The sequence below is a fragment of the Macrotis lagotis genome, chromosome 6 (assembly GCF_037893015.1).
Source record: "Macrotis lagotis isolate mMagLag1 chromosome 6, bilby.v1.9.chrom.fasta, whole genome shotgun sequence".
In the NCBI taxonomy this organism is placed as follows: Eukaryota; Metazoa; Chordata; class Mammalia; order Peramelemorphia; family Peramelidae; genus Macrotis; species Macrotis lagotis.
Window position 1 is genome coordinate 203,751,284 of NC_133663.1, and position 18,948 is coordinate 203,770,231.

At 34.2% G+C, this 18,948-nt stretch overlaps 1 long non-coding RNA gene across 2 annotated transcripts in view; it reads right to left on the minus strand.

Moving 5' to 3' along the window:
- Nucleotides 1-18,948, minus strand: part of LOC141491981 (uncharacterized) — a 52,291-nt gene that overhangs the window by 22,986 nt on the left and 10,357 nt on the right. The gene's annotated exons all lie outside the window — the stretch shown is intronic.

Below are 18,948 nucleotides of genomic sequence, written 5' to 3' on the forward strand. Positions count from 1 at the left end.
ATGTTCCCACCCTGGAAGCAGAGCCCCACCTTAACAAAGAGCTAAAATCAAATGAGCAAACAGCAGAAGAAAAAAATCCAGCCATAGACAACTACTTTTTTCCTATAGAGGATTAAATTACACACTCAGAAGATAACAAGATCAAAGTTTCTGTATTCAAAGCCTCCGAGGAAAAATATGTATTGGTCTCAGGGTATGGAAGAACTGAAAAAAGATTTTGAAAATCAAGTAGGGGAGGTAGAGGAAAAATTGGTAGGAGAAATGAAAGTAATGTGGGAAAATCATGAAAACTAAGTCAGAAGTTTGGTGAATGAATTACAGAAAAAAATACTGAATAACATCTTAAAAAAACAGTTTAGGTCAAATGGAAAAAGTAATCCAAAAGGCTAGTGAAGAGAAGAATGCCTTAAAAAGCAGAATTGATCAGACAGAAAAGGAGATACAAAAGCTCTCTAAAGAAAATTCATTCAAATGTAGACTGGAGCTAAGGGAAGCTGATGACTTTGTGAGAAATCAAGAAACATCAAAAGAAAGAAAAACTAGAAGAAAATGTGAAATATTTCATTGGAAAAAATAACTGACCTGGAAAACAGAGCCAGAAGAAGTAATTTAAAAATTATTGGTCTACTGGAAAGTCAAGATAAAAAAAAAAAAGACCTTAGTCTTCATTTTTCAAGGAAAAAATCCAGGAAAATTACCCTAATAGCCTAGAGGCAGAGGGTAAGATAGAAACTGAAAGAATCCACTGATCACATCCTGAAAGAGATCCCAAAATGAAAACTCCCAGGAAAATTATAGTCAAATTTCAGAGCTCCCTAGACAAGGAGAAAGCATTCAGAAAGAAATAATTCAAATATCATTGAATCACAGGATAAACCAAGATTTATCAGTGTCTACATTAAGTGCTTGTAGAACTTGGAATATTATATTTTGGAAGGCAAAAGAGCTTGGATTAAAACTGAGAATCAACTACCCAGAAAAACTGAAGATCCTGCTTCAAGGGAAAAGATAGACTTTTTTTTTTAGTTTTTTTGCAAGGCAAATGGGGTTAAGTGGCTTGCCCAAGGCCACACAGCTAAGCAATTATTAAGTGTCTGAGACTGGATTTGAACCCAGGTACTCCTGACTCCAAGGCCAGTGCTTTATCCACTATGCCACCTAGCCACCTGAAAAGATAGACTTTCAAAGAAACAAAGGATTTTCAAATTTTCCTGAAGAAACAATCACAGCTTAACAGAAAGTTTGTTCTTCAGTTACAGAATTAAAGTAAAGCATACAGTGAATAGATGGGGGGAGGGCAAATTATGAGAGATTTGATGTTGAACTGCTGGTTCCTTCATGGGAAGATACTGTTACCTCATAGGAACTCTCTCATTTATTAAGGCAGCTAGAAGGAGTATCTACAAGGCACAGGAAGGAGTTGCATATGAAGGTATATTATGAAGAAGGAGTTAATGCATAAAAAAGGAATGATATGGGAGATAGGGGAAGGAGAGGTAAAATGGGATTAAATTATTTCATATGAAAGTGGAAAGGAAGAGGTTTTTCAATGAAGTAGAAGAGGGGAAAGGTGATGGGGAAAGAATGAGGTTTTACTCTCATCAGAAGTGGTTCAGAGAGAAAACAACATACACACTCAATCGGGTATAGAAACTGAACTTACCCTAGAGGAAAATAGAAGAGGAAAGGGATGGGAGAAAGGGGACAGGGAGAAGAGGAGAGGAGTGTAGAGGGAAAGATCATGAGAAAAGGTAATCAGATACAACAAACTTTTGGAGAGGGACAGGTGAAAGAAGAGAGAGAGAGAATAGAGCAAATATGGGTGGAGGGGTATCTAGGATGGAGGGAAATACAGCTAGCAGTACCAACTGTGGGAGAAAAAAAATTGAATCGATTTCTCTGATAGACTGATAATAAAGAATGCTAGCCATCCTAAAGACAGAGCTGGTGGTGTCTTAATACTGACTGAAGCACATTTTTTTTCTCATTTTTCTTGGAGTTTCTCTTTCTTAGTGGTGGTGGTGGGGAATTATGTTTACTTTTACAACATGACTATTACAATAATGGACTGCATGGTTACACATTTTTTAATTTATACCAAGTAACTAGTTTTCTCAATGTGGGGAGTGAGGTGTAAGAAAGGGAGAGAATTTGAAACCAAGATTTTGGAAGTAAATGTTGAAAGTAGTTTTTGCATGTAGTTGGGGTAAAAAAATTTTTTAATAAAATAAAATAAAAAATAAATGCAACATTGTTTAATTCATAATTGCCATTAATTCAAAGATAAATTACAATTTACTCTAATAATTTTTGTCTTCAAGCATTTCAAAATCAATCAGTCTAGAAAGTATGTAATATATGCCAGGTACTGGGCTAAACAAGTACAAAGAAGAAGAAAAAAAATCTGTTCTCACAAGGGACCAATTTTAAATTAGTGTTCCTATTTTTAGGATAAAAGCAGTCAAATGCACAATTTTTTGCATTTCATTTGATACTTTTTTATTAAAGAATTTCTAATATAATGCTACAATGCTTATCTACAATAAGCAGTTTCTCTTAGTTGGTAATATCTGATAACTGCTCCTATTTCCATACTAAACATCAGTTATAAATACTAAATAAAACAATTATGTGACTTTAGAATCACAAAATATTTACACATTACTACAAAATATTTGATGGTGCTGATAGAAATCAAAAGGGAATATGAAGTTTGTATGATAAAACTTGCAAAAAGTGCTAGTAGCGTATTAATCCATTAAGCATATACCTTTTACCTTCTTTGCTTATGAGGTTTGACAAATGTTTTAGTTTTGCATTTGGTAGTCATAAATGGTACCATCTGTATAAAATGAAGATAGGAATTTTCTAACCATAATTAAATTATAAAACAAGTTAGCTAATTTCTCTGATGAAAAGTCTATGCTTTAAATGTGTGTTTATATCTATACAGACAAGTGCATATTCGTTTGTAGTAAATAAAGGAAGTTTATAAGAAATGAAGCCAGAATGGGGATAGAGTCAAGCTTGATTCTTAATCCTTCATTACTGAAGAAGAAATGGCATCATTAGATATGAGAAATTACAGTGTGTCTGACAGTGATTAATCACATAGTTGGAATTCAGAGTGCTCTCTCATGGATTGGATACAAACAGCCCACTTAAAGTGTTCATGCTAACTTATGTATCTCATGGTTCCTTTGAGCTGCTTCAATTCTACCTTGCTCATAGAGCACAGGACTCTCGCTGATGAGGACATGCCATTGCTGAGTGGTGTATCTCATGCTGCACAATCAATTCTAAAGTTCTTAAGGAAGATATCCAGGGTGTCCTATTATTATTTCTTCTGATCCCTTGTGAGTGCTTGCCTTATATGAGTTCCCCATAAAATAATCTTTTTGGTTAAGTTTTTGGAATTTTAACAACATAGCCAGCCCATTGAAGTAGTGCTCTCTATAGTAACATTTCAATACTTGACAGTTTAACTCAAGAAAGAACCTCAGTCAGTAGTGAGATTCAAATTCAAACAACCCTAATGACCATTTTAAGTATATAAAAGATATACTGAAAGTAGTTTAATATTTCATGCATTCAATACTCAAATAAGAAAAATAAAAGAGCTACACAAAACTAGATTGATGTATTACTTATAGTATGCAAACACATCTTTATGGAGTGAAATCAGTCAATATTGGAACATAGGAAGAACTAAAATTCATTCTACCTACCTACTCCTTTTTTTCCTTACATTTCATGGCTTTTAAAATGGGTGATAATTCCTGAAATTTATATTTCTATTGGTTCATTGAATTCAGTGTTCAGGGATCACCAGTGCACTCATAATATCTTGGGGGAATTTTGGGAGTAACACAAAAAGGAAACAAATGATAGCTTGTCACCCCCTGGCACTTTTTCTCTTTACATTATAAGTTTGTGTACTGAAGTAACCACAACGAGGGAAATGAGGGAATTAAAATGTAGTATTTCATCAAAGGTATAATGAGTTTGAAAAAATGAATAAATATATATTGCAAGCACAGCTCCATCAATTTTTTTCATCTGTGAACGGGAAGAGCATTACTACTGACCTTTAGAAAATATTGTTGCATAGATAAACATTAAAAAAAGCAATGTAAATGTAAGGAATGTAAATTTATGATTACCACATTGGGGACTTCCCAGATGCCACCCCCTCCAGAGAGAACCCTGACAAGTGCCATTTTAACAGCCAGTTCACTGAATTCAACATAAAATTAAATGGAAGCCATTCAGTTTGCTGGCATGTCACTGATAAGACTGTCCAGGTTTCGCAGTCATACAGCAATGAGGTCAAGACAACAACTCTGATGACCTTCAGTTTGGTGGTCAGTCTAATACTTCTCTCCCACATTTTCTTTTAGAGCTTCCCAAATACTGAGTTAGCTCTGGCAATGCATTTATTAACCTCATTATCACTATGTACCTCTCCCTGTTAAGTATACTGCCAAGATTAAGTGAACCTCTCCACAACATTCAAAACTTTCTCCATTTGCTATTTATGGTTCCACATATATTAGATGGTATGGTGCGGCTGATGGAGCACCTGTGTTTTCTTGGTGTTGTTAGGCTAAAATTAGCACAAACAGCAGAGAATTGATTATTCTATGTTCCATGTCAGCTTCAGAAGCAAACAGAAAATCATGCACTACATTCTCTCTACTTTGGTCTTGGCTTATGGCATTTTCAAATTGAAGAAATTACAGTCTGTGCAGTAGCTGACCTTGATGCCAATTTCATCCTCAGGAAAGTTGGTAACACGGTTGAAAGCATCATGTTTAAAAGCATGAGAACAGGGCTACATTCTTGTTTCACTCTATTGGTGACTGGGAAATTTTGAAAGCATTGATCACCATCTAGAACTTGGGCAAGCATGCCACACTGAAACTGAAGTGCAATAGTGATGAACTTCTCCAGACAACTAAACTTTGATATCATTTTCCACAAGCACTCAAGAGTGATTATAGGAAAGGCCTTGGTCTGATCTACAAATGTTTATATAGACCTCTGCTCTACACCTGGCATTTCCCTAGTGTTTCTAGGCAGCAAACACCTTATCAGCTGTTCCTTGATCCTTTCTGAAGTGATATTGGCTCTCAGGGAAGTGACACAGGATCAGACTATTGAGAAGGACTGGAAAGAATCTTACCAGCAATGACCAAAAGAGAAATACCCTCGTGATTGTCACAGGACATTCTATTCCCTTTAGCTTTGTAGAGAAGAACAATGGAGGCATACTTGAACTCCTTGGAAATAACCTCCTCATGCCACATAACATGGAAAATGTCATTCAGCTTTTGGATGAGCAATGGACTGCCCCCCTCCCCCCATACACACTGTAAATCTCAGCTGAAGAGAATCAGCATTAGGTACTTTGCCATATGAAAGGAGCCTTATAGGGGCAGCTAGGTGGCACAATGGATAAAGCACTGGCCCTGGAGTCAGGAGTACCTGGGTTCAAATCTGGTCTCAGACACTTAATAATTACCTAGCTGTGTGGCCTTGGGCAAGCCACTTAACCCCATTTGCCTTGCAAAAACCTAAAAAAAAAAGAAAGGAGCCTTATGGCATTCAAAACCTCTTCTTCAATTGGAATTTCAGCTAGGGATAGTTTGACTTCAATTTAAGGTAAGCAGCTTCAGTGGCTTCTGCCTTGATTGATGATGGTTTGTTAGGAACACTATGGAAGTGCTCAGCCCACCTCTCTAAGATCATGTCCCTATTATTAATCAATGTAGCTCCAACAATACTTAATAGTTTAGATATACTATATATTTTTGGCTCATAAACAATCTTCAAGGCTTCATAAAAGGACTTATCTGCAAAACAAACTGAATTTCATCTGCCGTCTTACTCTTGAGTTCATGACTCTAAGATTTACTTGGACTTTCCTTTTGATGTAATTAAATGCCTTCTTAGAAATGGATGAACTATCATGCTAGTAAGCCCTATGGAGTTTTTTCATTTAGCAGCTTCTGTATTTCCCCATCATTTTCATCAAACCATTCTTGATGTTTGTGACCAGATGAGCAAATGCAGTACTGTATATCAAATTTCTGAAAGTTGTCCACTCTTTTTCTGCTATACTGTTGCCAACTATATGTAAGTTCAAATTTCCCTCCAAGTTAACAACAACTGTTCCTGCTCAGAGAGACACTCTTAATTTTTTTTACATTCATCCTTCTGGTAGTCCTTTTGCCTTAGTGCTGCTGCCATAGAATATTTAGCTTAGATATGTTGAGTCTGTGATCAGTCTGGTACTCTGCACCAACACATTGCCTTAGTCACTTTCACATTCTGTCTGTATATTCTATTTACAATCACATATGCCAATTTTTATTAGATGCCAATATTTGTTGCAAAGGTGCATCCAGGAAGTTTTATTGTATTTTGGTAACTGGAGGACTTGTTTGTGATGAGAACATCACGAGATGCACAAGTCTTCAGAAGTAGGTGACCACTGCTATTGCTGTTTCCAACTCCATTCTTCTCAAGGATTTCCTGTCATGTCTGGTAGTCTGAGCCTACTCTAGCATTAAAGTCACTCAGAATTATAAGCTTATGCTCTTTTGGTACACTGATGGGGGGGGGCCTCTAGGGTTTCATAAAATTTTTTCTTGACTTCATCAGAGTTCATCATGGTAGGAGCACAGGCATGGTGTTTTCCTGCAAGTGAATTTCATTGTCATTCACTCTTTTTGATAAGCATTCAAGCTTGTTGACTAGAATATTCATTTTGATTGCAAAACTTTCACCAGTTTCAAGGCACTCCTCTTCACTGTGACCATTCCAGACAAACCTTTATCCAGTTCTGACTTCTGAAGCTGGTATTCCTTTGCTAGCCTTGTTGGTTGCTATTTGGATGAAATATCTGTTGAGTTCTTTTGCAAAAAGAATTGTTTGTCTTTCAGGTCTACTGGATCTTGTATTATCTATGAGTCTGCACAAATTCCATGCACTGATGGTTAGTGGAATTTTCTCTGAAGAAATTTTTGAACTTTTTTTGACTTTTGACTACAAGGTAGGATCCCCACCTGCTGTGGCAATCAGGTTGGAATTAGCCAAGCAGACAACTTTTAGGGCACCTTCTTTTAGCCCCTTCTGGACCACCTTTGTGCAGGGTTGTGATTACAGCTCCTAGTGTATCCACACCTGCTGTTTTATCACTTGTCTATTGCCACAGGACTTTGAGGAGTACTTTTGAGTGATGTCTTGTTGCATTAGTAAATTGTATTTAAGTGAGGCAGATCTACATGCAGTCATTCCCTCTCTCTCTTCCAAAGTTATCATGGTCCAGCAGTAAAACAAAGTCATGACACCTAGTGATAGCTATGGTTATAGTGGATGATCTTGGCATCTTTGATGCTAACCAAGCTCTAAATGCTCTACCTATACTTCAGCTTTCATGCCACTGGAATGAATAGTTTTTATCTACCCCTTCCATCAGTGGAACACTTCATATACTTGGGTTGATCAATCACCCCTCCCACTTTACTGATGAGTTTGAAATTCCCTTTGTTACCCCTCAACCTGGTTTATTCCATCTAAAAACAGTTTACCAGGGTGTTGCTGCTGTACATGTTACAGTTTCTTGGAGTCACAATGAGAGTTAGCTGGCTCAGGTGAACATCAAAGTAGCTCTGAAAAGGACTTGGCAGCTCTCTCACCAGAGATACTAAGTCTTCCTTATGCATACTCTCCACCCCTGAATCATATTATTATCAAGTTAAATGGCTAATAAGAAAACTCAACTAAGAATCAATTTATTTGGTTGGCATTTTATAGGAAATGACTAAAATAAATTAATTTCTAATCTCTTTGTATTCTTTTCCACTTATAACTAGCTTACAAATTTTTTGGTAGGTATCAGCAAGGAAGAAAAAATATTTGCCAGATTCTCTGGTAAAAAAATTAGTGATTAAAAACTGATAAACTCATGTTGAAATTAAGTATTTTGGGGAATATTTCTTAACTATATGCTGCATTGTTCCCCATAAGCAGGTATAGAATTGATTTTAGAACTACAGTAGAAAGTAAGGAACTTTAGTTACTTAAATAGTATTCAGATTGATAAACATGCATTGCATGAAAATATGCAAATTAAAATGATGCTATGAAAAGAATCTATAGAAACTAAAACATAAATCCAAAACTTTTTTTCAAAACTCAAATTTAACTAGTTATACTATAAATACATAACATCAAAAATACAAAATATGTAAAACAACACTATTTTCTCTATGTTCTCTTGCTTAAAATAGAAACAAAATCATTAAGGGGAAGAGATTTACTTTTTGGGGAGAAGGAGGGGTTCCAAGACAATAGGGCTAAGCAACTTGCTCAAGATCACTCAACTAGTAAGTATTCAAGTATCTGAGGCCAGATTTGAAGTCACAGGTCCTCAGGGCCTTGTGCTAAGACTCCAGGGCCAGTGCTGTACCACCTACCTGCTGCCATCATATTTTATACATTAAAATGAAAATGTTACTATTTTAAAATTTTCAGAGTACACTCAGTTCTGATTCAGAAATATATATTGCTACCTCAAATCAGTGTTTCAGATAAATTCTAAAACCAAAATATTGGATTCATTTAATTTATGATTTCACTTGAAAACAAATCTAAATGTTGTTCTTATGGCTATTCTAAATCTAGGTCAACCAAAAGGTTTGGCCTTCAAAAAAGAATAAACATTTTTAATTCTTTAATATATCCATGCTTCTGAAAAAAATTTTTGAATGGTCAACTGACTGATGATTTGAGATGGCTGGAAAAACAAGAATATTCCCTACTTTTAAATATTTTACATATTGTTATATCATTTCAAATTTCCTTGATAAAGTTATATAGCAAACACCAGACTTTCTTCTAATAAAGACATTTCTGTCTAATAAAGACAAACTCTATTAATTTATACCAAAGAGTAGGATGACTTCAGTAGATGCTTGAATCAAACTATGGTGGTCTGCTTCCACAAAAGTACATTTCCAATACTTGACTATCATCTTGGATTTATAATTCTATCAACAATTTATTGTATCCTCCATGTATTTGGTAAGTATCATTCAAGGTTTTTCTTTATAAGACATTATGTTAGATACAGGAATAAAAAGACAAAAATTGAACAGTCTCTGCCCTTAAAGAGATTAGACTCTAGGTATACAAGTGCTGGAGTTTTAATCTACTGGAAAGTATAGTCCTAATAAATGAATGTGGATATCACCGAAGACCAAGATAGCTAAATATAGAGTGGCTTATCAAAAGTAGACCGGCCACTAGATGCAAATATAAAAGAAACCCATGAAATGGTGCAAAGTTAAAAATAATAAGGATTTGGTCCCTTCTGCTATGAATCACACCATTTTTAGCTTCATATTCAATGTGAAATCCTTTGGGGAAACTAGGTGGCACAATGGATAGAGCACAGATCCTGAGTCAGGAGGACCTGAGTTCAAAGCCAGCCTCAGACACTTAATAATTACTTAGCTGTGTGACCTTGGACAAGTTAGTTAACTCCATTGACTTGCAAAATAGCAAAACCAAAAACCAAAAAACCTAAAGAAATGTGAGCTCTTTACTCAGTGACCATAGAGTCAATATTCTACTAAAGAAATGAACCATGTTAGTAATTTTAATATGAATAAAACAAGAATATACAAGAATTGGAAGGGTGTTTTCCGTTATGGACAATTAAAAGAGCTGGTAATGTTTATTTTATTCATGTGATATTTGTCTTTCATTCTTTAAGAAGATCATCACATCAGGAAGCTGATGCCATGACATACACATGAATTGGATTTGAGTGAGGGGATGCTGACCCATAAGTCACCCACCTCACTTCCTCTTTTTAGTGACATGAGTCCAAATGTCAGGATATTAATCAGGACAATAGGAGATAACCCTGGATACCAGGCAATGAAAGCTAAAAGATTTGTCAAAGATTACACAGTCAGTAAGGGTCTGGAGTTGAATTTGGACTCAGGGCCCACTGTGCCATCTAGTTGTCCAGTCTATTATACATTCAATTTTATTATACATCCAATGGCAATTAATAACAAAGCATCAAATATTTGGCCATCTTGCCTTTCTTTTCTCATAATAAATATTAGAGAAAAAAAGTCATAAAATATAACTCCACTTATTCATGAACATCTGTTGCAAAGGATGAGAAACTAAGTAGATAAATTCTACAAAGTTCTCCATAAGATCCTTCAAACTACAAAACATCTTAATATTTACAAACTAAATATATATTATGAAAGAGGATGGTGTGGAAATGATGCTGGAAAATACATTTTAAGGTTAAAATATGAAAACATCAAATGCTTTTGAACTACATAAAAACTACACTTCTGTAAATCATGAACAGTTCAAAAAGATCAATGCAGTCAGAAGATGCTGAATGATGATCACTGAAAATTATAACACAAAAACTTAAAAACCATTTTTGACAGGATGACAAGTTAGCATTATGGGAGCAAGTTCTGAAACAGCATATTTTGCTTTCATATTGACTTGCTAGAACAAAGATAAAAATTAGCATCAAATTTAAAGGACAAAGATAAAAAATTACAATTATAGCAGCAAGTTACTACCTAGAAATTCATAATAAAAAAGAGAAAGGTATCAATATGGAATATCTCAATTTCCTATAAATATTTGTCATGTCTGGCAATCAAAAAGTTCAGAAATCATTTGAGCAGACCATCATGTATCCAATATTCAATATTTTACATGACCCAAAGGGAAACAGGGAGACCCAAATGGTCTCCAGATTTTCTTTTTCCAGACTCTCTGATAATCCTTTTTAAAAAATTTATTTGTTTTCCCATTACTACAATAGTCATCTTGCAATAGTAAACATAATTCCCCCTCCCCCCACAAAGATAGAAAAACCTCAGGAAAAATAAAGTGGGTGGGGGGAGAAGTGCACTTCAGTTCAGATACCATTAGCTCTTTCTCTGGGATAAATCACATTCTTAACCTTAAGTCCATCAGAGAAGTTGCTTCAATTTTGTTTTTCCCACAGTTGCCAGTACTAGTTGTATTGTTCCTCTGTCCTACTCCTCCCAGCCCCCATTTATATTTCATTCTCTCTCCTCTTTCACCCTGCCCCTCCTCAAAAGTTGTACCTGACTGCAGTCCCCCCATGGTCTTCCTTCTCTTTAATCATCAATCTCCACCTCCCCTCCCCCATCCCCTTTCTCCCATCCCTTTCCTCTCCTTTTTTTCCTCTAGAGTAACAGAGAACAAAGATTCATTCATTCCCCTCACCTTGCCCCACCTTCCACTCTACTGTAAAAGTTTGTTCTTACCTCTTTTATATAAGTATCTTATTCTACCTCTCCTTTCCCTTTATCCCAGTACATCCCTTTCTAGCCCAGTACCTCCATCTTTATTTTATACCTTCATATTCATTTCACTCCTGTACTTTGTCTATATATGCTTCTTCCAACTGCTCTAATTAAGAAGATTCATTCTTCTTTCCATGCAGGAATACACACAGTTCAACATCATTAAATCCCTCATAATTAGAACTTCCTGTCCACCTTTTCTATGTTCCATTTGAGTCCTGTACTTGGAGATCAAACTTTCTGTTCAGCTCTGATCTTTTCAACAGGAAAGTTTGAAAGTCCCCTACTTCATTGAATATCCATCTTTTCCCTTGAAACAGAATCTTCAGTTTTGCTGGGTAGCTGATTCTCAATTGTAATTCAACTTCTTTTGCCTTCCAGAATATGATATTCTAGTTCTTACAAAGCCCTTACTTAATGTGGAAGCTGCTAAATCCTGTGTCATCCTAACTGTAGTTCCACAGTATTTGAATTGTTTCTTTCTGGCAGCTTGTAATATTTTCTCTTTAACTCTTTAACTGGAATTTGGCTATAATATTCCTGGGAGTTTTTATTTTGGGATCATTTTCAGGAGGTGATCGGTAGAATGAAGTCTAGGTTCTTTTCATGGTCATGACTTTCAGGTAACACAATAATTTTTAAATTACCTTTTCTGGTTCTGTTTTCCAGGTCAGTTGTTTTTCCAATGAGATAATTCACATTTTGTTCTATTTTTCATTCTTTTGGTTTTGTTGTTTCTTGATTTCTCACTAAGCCATCAGCTTCCCTTAGCTCCATTTCTGCATTTGAAGGAGTTATATTCTTCAGAGAGCTTTTTCTATCTCCTTTTCCATCTGGTCTGTTCTACTTTTTAAGGTATTCTTCTCCTCATTGACCATTTGGACAACTTTTTTCCATTTGACCTAAACTGATTTTTATCACATTATTTTCCATCAATATTTTTTTGTGTCTCCTTGACCAAGCTGCTGACTTGGTTCTCATGATTTTCCTGCATCACTCTCATTTCTCTTCTCAATTTTTCCTTTACCTCCATTACTTGATTTTCAAAATCTTTTATTGAGCTCTTCCATAACCTGAGACCAATTCCTATTTTTCTCGGAGGATTTTGTGCCATGACTTTGTTATCCTCTGAGTGTGTATTCTGATCCTTACTAAAGTAATTGTTTATGGTCAGACTTTTTCTTCTGCTGTTTGCTCATTTCCCTAGCTTATAATTTCATTTTAACTCTTTGTTAAGGTGGAACTCTGTCTTCTAGGGTAGAGGGCGCACTATCCCAGGCTTCTGAGGTTTTGGGGACACTCTCCACTTCCAAGAATATCAACTCCTTCAAGGTCTTCTGAGAGGCTCTCACTGCTCTCCTGGTCTGCGCTTGTCTGTGGATGACCACAATCAGTCCCCTCTACCCTGGAGCTGTGAGGAGGGTCCCTGCTCCACTATAGCAGTATGGGGCCCCAGACTGCTACCTGGATCTGGTATGGGCAAATCAACAGAGTCCTGTCTTAGGGAAAACAGAGAGACCTCTGAAGTCTCCCTATCTCCTTACTATCTGTGTGCACAGATAGTAAGGAGATAGGGAGACTTCAGAGGTCTCTCTGTTGTTTTTCATTTTATCTTTGTATTCTTAGTATCTAGCAGAGTTCATTAAATAAAGAATATGCCCTATATGATGGATATAAGGAAGCTACAGATTGGTTTTTGTGCAAAAAAATTAGCTCAAAAATGATTGTACTGATATATATGATCAGAAAAACACAGGTGCCTGTCATGTAATGAGAGCAAAGTCAACATAAATGCTACTTTAGAATCCAAATTCAAAGATTGCAGAAAAAGAATCATTGGACAATTTATGGGAGGAAACTGAACAGAATCTCACAGATTTAATAAAAGTATAATATCTGAAAAGGATAATTAATTTTATCTGAAGTACCAGCACCAGGAATCTGGAAACAAAATATTTTTTCTTAAAAAATAAAGGATATACACTAATCATTCTTTGTATATAGCATTCTCTTTACTAAATGTCATACCATAAAATGTTTAAAACTCTAGAGGTATTCTCTAATTACCATCTGACAAGTCTTCAGATTTATACAAAGTAATGTTCTAATTTATGCTCTTATCTAAGTCACAATTTTTATTTATTTCCCAAGTTCAATATGGACTAAATTAAAGAATTCTACAACATCATGTCCACTCTACACACTCATTATTTAACCAAATATATGGGCATTTAAATTTAGTGTTTATAAGAAAATCCTATTTAGGTATTTAGACTTTAAACCTTAATTCCTCTACTTCTTTTGACTAGAACATTATTCTGATATTTTGTATTCAAGATTCATATTTACATGAGAAAAGATATATTTGGTACAGTAAACATACAAAGAACACCTTAAGACTCCTTCATATTACCATTAAATAAGATTTTCGTAAAAATCTTTAAACATTTAAAGATTTTATTCTTTTTCTTTGGAATAATTATTATGGTCAAAAGCTAACTGGAATATTTTTTCAACTTCAATTTAAGAATATCAAATTAAGCTATACAAATACCTATGCCAAAAAAATTCAGAGCAAAAGAATGAAAACAAATTTTCAAAAATAAAATGTTAGTTTATGGAACTAATATATGTAAAAATAAATGGAAAGAACACAGATGTGATAACAAATAAAGATTAGTTGCATTACCATTATGATGAGTTTCACCAAGAGATTCAAGTTTTGGAAGTTTATTGACTCTGGGGGCTTTCCAACCCAATTGGAATTAAACAAAAACATTCACAGTCTGTCAAGTTATGGGTCTGTTTAGATTATTCATGTTTCATTAGAAATTTAAGGCCCAATAAAAATGATGAGAGACAATTCTAGATATCTATCTTTATATCTTTTTAAGTGATTTATACTTTATATTTTCAATTAAAGGGTCATTATTTTATATCAAATTTTCTTCACAATAATAAAAGAAAAAATTCAGCACAGCATTAATTAGAAATAAGTTTTGAATTTAATTAGAGATGACTAATATAAATTCCAAAGAAAATCTATACACTCTAAGTTCAATCTTTCTGGAATTGAAGAAATATTATAAATTATATAATTTATATAATATATAATTATAATAGAAATATCATAAATTATATAACATATAAATATAAATTATATAATATATGAATTTCATAAATTATAATTTATAATTATATATAATATATAATGATTTATGATTATAAATTAAGAATCAGATACTTTCAGTAGCTGCTTAAAAAATCTTAGGAAATGTGTCGAAATTAGCTAAGTTTGGAATGCTTTATTGTCAAAGAATTGGGTACCACATAATGAATTTAATTTGGTATATAGTAGATCACTAATCCATGTTCAAATTGTAGAAGGATTTTAATCTGCCGCAGAAGAAAATACCTATCCTGGATCTACTACCCTAACTGGCAGCTCTATTCCAGTAGTAGCTCCTTTGAATTGATCCTAACATTTCAGCTTAAACACCACAAGTCTAATATCTCTTCTGCACAGCTCTTTCAACTTTTCCTACATCTTCTCTTGTCTAAGCTAAACAAACATACTTCATTCAATAGATTGTTGTGTGATGAGATTTCTCTCCTGGCTACCTTCCCAGGGATGCTGTTGCAACTTTTAAAAGACAACTCTAGCAAAATAGTTTACACCTATTCTCCAAGCTAAATAAGGGATTGGGAACAGATAAGGGTGAAATGAAGGGGATGGAGTTCTGGAGTTTGGGAAGTATCAGCTACAGTGGGATATGGCAATAAGGTGTTCACATTCTTTAGCATTAATGTGGTGATCTCTTAAGAATGGGGGATGACCAGATTGCCTCTGCCTAAAGAGCAATTGACTGGTGTATGTTACAAAAAGAACAGATCAAAGCTTTGCTGAACAGGAGGTTCATCTAACTTGTGTGATTCAGTGTTCCTGCACTTCCAGTCTTGGTAAGATGGGAAGACCCAGTCTTCTAAAACAAAAAAGGCACTCAAAACTGAATACACTACTCCAAATGTAGTCTAACCAGATTGAAGTGTATAGTCCTTGTTTTTTATAATGAATCATAAACATTCTTAACTGATACATACAAATCTCAGTCTATCCAAAGCCCCATGGTACTATATGACTATGGAGAGTAAATAGATAAGGCCAAAGGAAGAGTAATGGGATATTTTTGACAGGAAACTACCTCCATGCTTGTATAACTCAGCATTAATTAACACCCTTTGGCTTTGATAATTCAGCTAGTTCTGAATTCACCTAAATTGCACACTACCATCAAGTCCACATCACTAAACTACCATGACAATATTACAAGAGATAATGCCAAAACAGCCTTGCTAACATCCAGGGATATGTTAGTCCCTGATGTACCAAAACAGTAACTATCAAAATGAAATGGAGTTAGCTTGACAGTAAATTCTTTTTAACAGATTTTAATAAATTTATAGTAGCTCCAAGTGATATTATCTCCTCTAAATGGACACAAACCACTATTTTGATGATTCGTTTGAGATTTTTTTTTCTAGGTGTCAAGATCACTGGCTATATTGACAGATATTGATTTTTAGAAAATCATGAACATGCTTACTCATTTGTAGTTCCCTTTAAATTAAATTATCTTCATTTTGGAGAGGTTTAAATTCTATTTGTTTCAATTGACAAATGCCATTCTTACATTCCTAGAATGTTTACCTTGATTCTAAATTAACATCAGTACTTTTAAGAATTAGGATATACTTTGTGGGAATAATCTTTCCACTAATATAACCCTCTCTTATGACATGATCTTTGGGGAGTTACTATGTCTAAAGACTCCTCCAACTACAACTACAAGAACCTAAATATTCACTGAACTAGAATAACAATAACTTTGAGAAAAATAACAAACTTTGTATAATTGAATTCACACTCAAAACCTTTCTAGTTTGGCAAGACTTACCAGACAGAGCTCATGCTCAAGCCACAATAGCCTCTGTAAATTTATAATCACCTAAATAAAAGGAGATCACAAAGTAGGATTTTTGTAGAGAGGAATTCTAACTAATTAGAATTTTCCTACCAAATATAGTGCAGCAGGTGTATAACTCAACAAAGTATGAATTGTGTGTGTTAATCAGAATATCACATACCAGTGATGTCAAAGTAAAAAAGAAAAAGATCCTTGGTACCCTAGGGGTCACAATTAACATTATCTGTATTGTATTATATTGTTTTATTTATTTCAATCAAAGATTTCCCAATTATATTTTAATTTAATTCTGAGCATTCAAGAATTTTATTGGGATGGAGTCAGTATGGCAGAGAGAGGTCAGGAAGGTACTGGAGTTTTCTCCAGTTTCCCTAGGAAGTAACATTAAATCAAGCCTCTAAAGGAATTCTGGAGCAATAAAGTTCATTAAAAAATGGAAGTGAAACAAATTTCCAGTACATAAAGGAGGACTTCGGATAGGTCTGTCTCACTTAGGTAAAAGGGAAGTGCAGTCCAGTATAGGTGAAGAGAAGTACTTTTTTATAAAAAGGTAAACAAGGAAAGGAAAAAAAATAAAACATGATATTGTATAAGGTTAGACTCTGTTTACATCCCTACATGGGAAGATGATACTAGTAACTCTTAAGAATTGTGTCTCTATTAAGACAGTGAGAAGGCAAAAGTACTTAAAGATTGTGGGAATAAGTTGACTTTGATGTGACGATTAAAAATAATTAAGAGGTGAAAAAATATTGAGTGAAGTGGAAAGAGGGAGGCAGAATAAGATCAATTATATCACATAAAGAAACAATAAAAATCTCTTATCGTAGAGGAAAAGAAGGGCAGAGGTTTTAATTGTTTGAATCATACTCTCATCACTTATGGCTTAAAGAGGGAATAACAAACTCTGGTGGGTCAAAAAATCTATCTTAAGGAAGTAGGAGGGGAAAGAAAAAAGAAAATGGGGCAATAGGAGGTTGGGAGAGCAGGAGGGCAGTTGACAGAAGGGAGGACATATTGAAGGAGGCAGTAGTCAAAAGCAAAATACATGAGAAGGGACATGGGTGAAAGGGGAAAAAATTAGGGTGAAAGGAAATACATATTTAATCATAATTCTGAATGGAAATGGGGTTAAATCTCTGAAAAATGGAAACTAATAGCAGAGTGAATCAAAAACTAGAATCCTACAATACATTGTTTATAAGAAATATATTTGAAACAGAGAGACATACAAAGTAAAAGTAAAAAGCTAGAACAGAATATAATATGCTTCAGCTCAAGTTAAAAAAGGGTGGCATTTCTGATTTGCAATAGCAAAAAATTAAGATCTAATTCAAAGAAATAAGGGAATAAACTTATCTTGCTAAAAGGTATGATGTAATATCTATACTAAATATATATATATATGCAATAAGGCATATAGCAATCAAATTCTTAAGAGGATAAGTGCATTAAAGGAAGAAATAGATGACAAAACTACGAGGGACTTCAGGAGATGAAGGGGACTAGAATTTTCAAACTTAAATATAATAGTCCTATGGAGAAAATTGAATGAAAATACAAAGAAATATATCTTTATTTAAGTATTACATGGCCCCTAAACAAAAATTAACCATGCCTTAGGGCAAAAAAATTTCCCAATCAAATGCATTCTTTTTATATCATGATGTAATAAAAATTTCATATAATAAAGGATCATGCTAAAACAGATTAAAAATTAATTGGAAACTAAATAATCTAATCCTAACAAATGAGCGGGTCAAACAACAAATCATAGAAACTGGCAATAATCTCATTAAATATAATGACAATGACACACTATATCACTTTATGCATCCAAAGCAGTACTTAAGGGAAATTTTATATCTCTAAATGTTTACATGAAAAAAATAGAGAAAGAGCAGTTCAATGAATTAAGTATACAATTAAAAAGCTAGAAAAAATATGAAAAAAAATTCCCATTTAAACATCAAATTAGAAATTCTGAAAAATCAACATATTAATAAAATTATAATTAAAAAACTATTGAATTAATAAATAAAACTAAGAATATTTTATGAAAGAAAAAACTCAAAATGAATAAGCATTTGGTTAATTTGGCTTAAAAAAGAAGAAAATCAAATTACCAGTATCAAAAATGAAAAGAGTGACCAATATCAAAAGAAATGTAGTAAACTGGGAAACAATCTTTACAACTAATGTTTCTGACAAAGGACTCATTTCTAAAATATACAGAGAACTGAGTCATATTTTAAAAAAATGCCATTCCCCAGTTGACAAATGGTCAAAGGATATGTAAAGGCAATTTACAGATGAGATCAAAGCAACCCATAGCCATATGAAAAATTGCTCTGAATCATTACTTATTAGAGAAATGAAAATCAAAGCTTCTCTGAAGTACCACCTCACACCTCTCGGAATGGCCAATATGACCAAAAGGATAATGATCATTGTTGAAATGGTTGTTGGAAATCTGGGACATTATTACACTGTTGGTAGAGCTGTGAACTCATCCAACCTTTCTGGACAGCTATTTGGAACTATGCCCAAAGGGCAACAAAAATGTGCATACC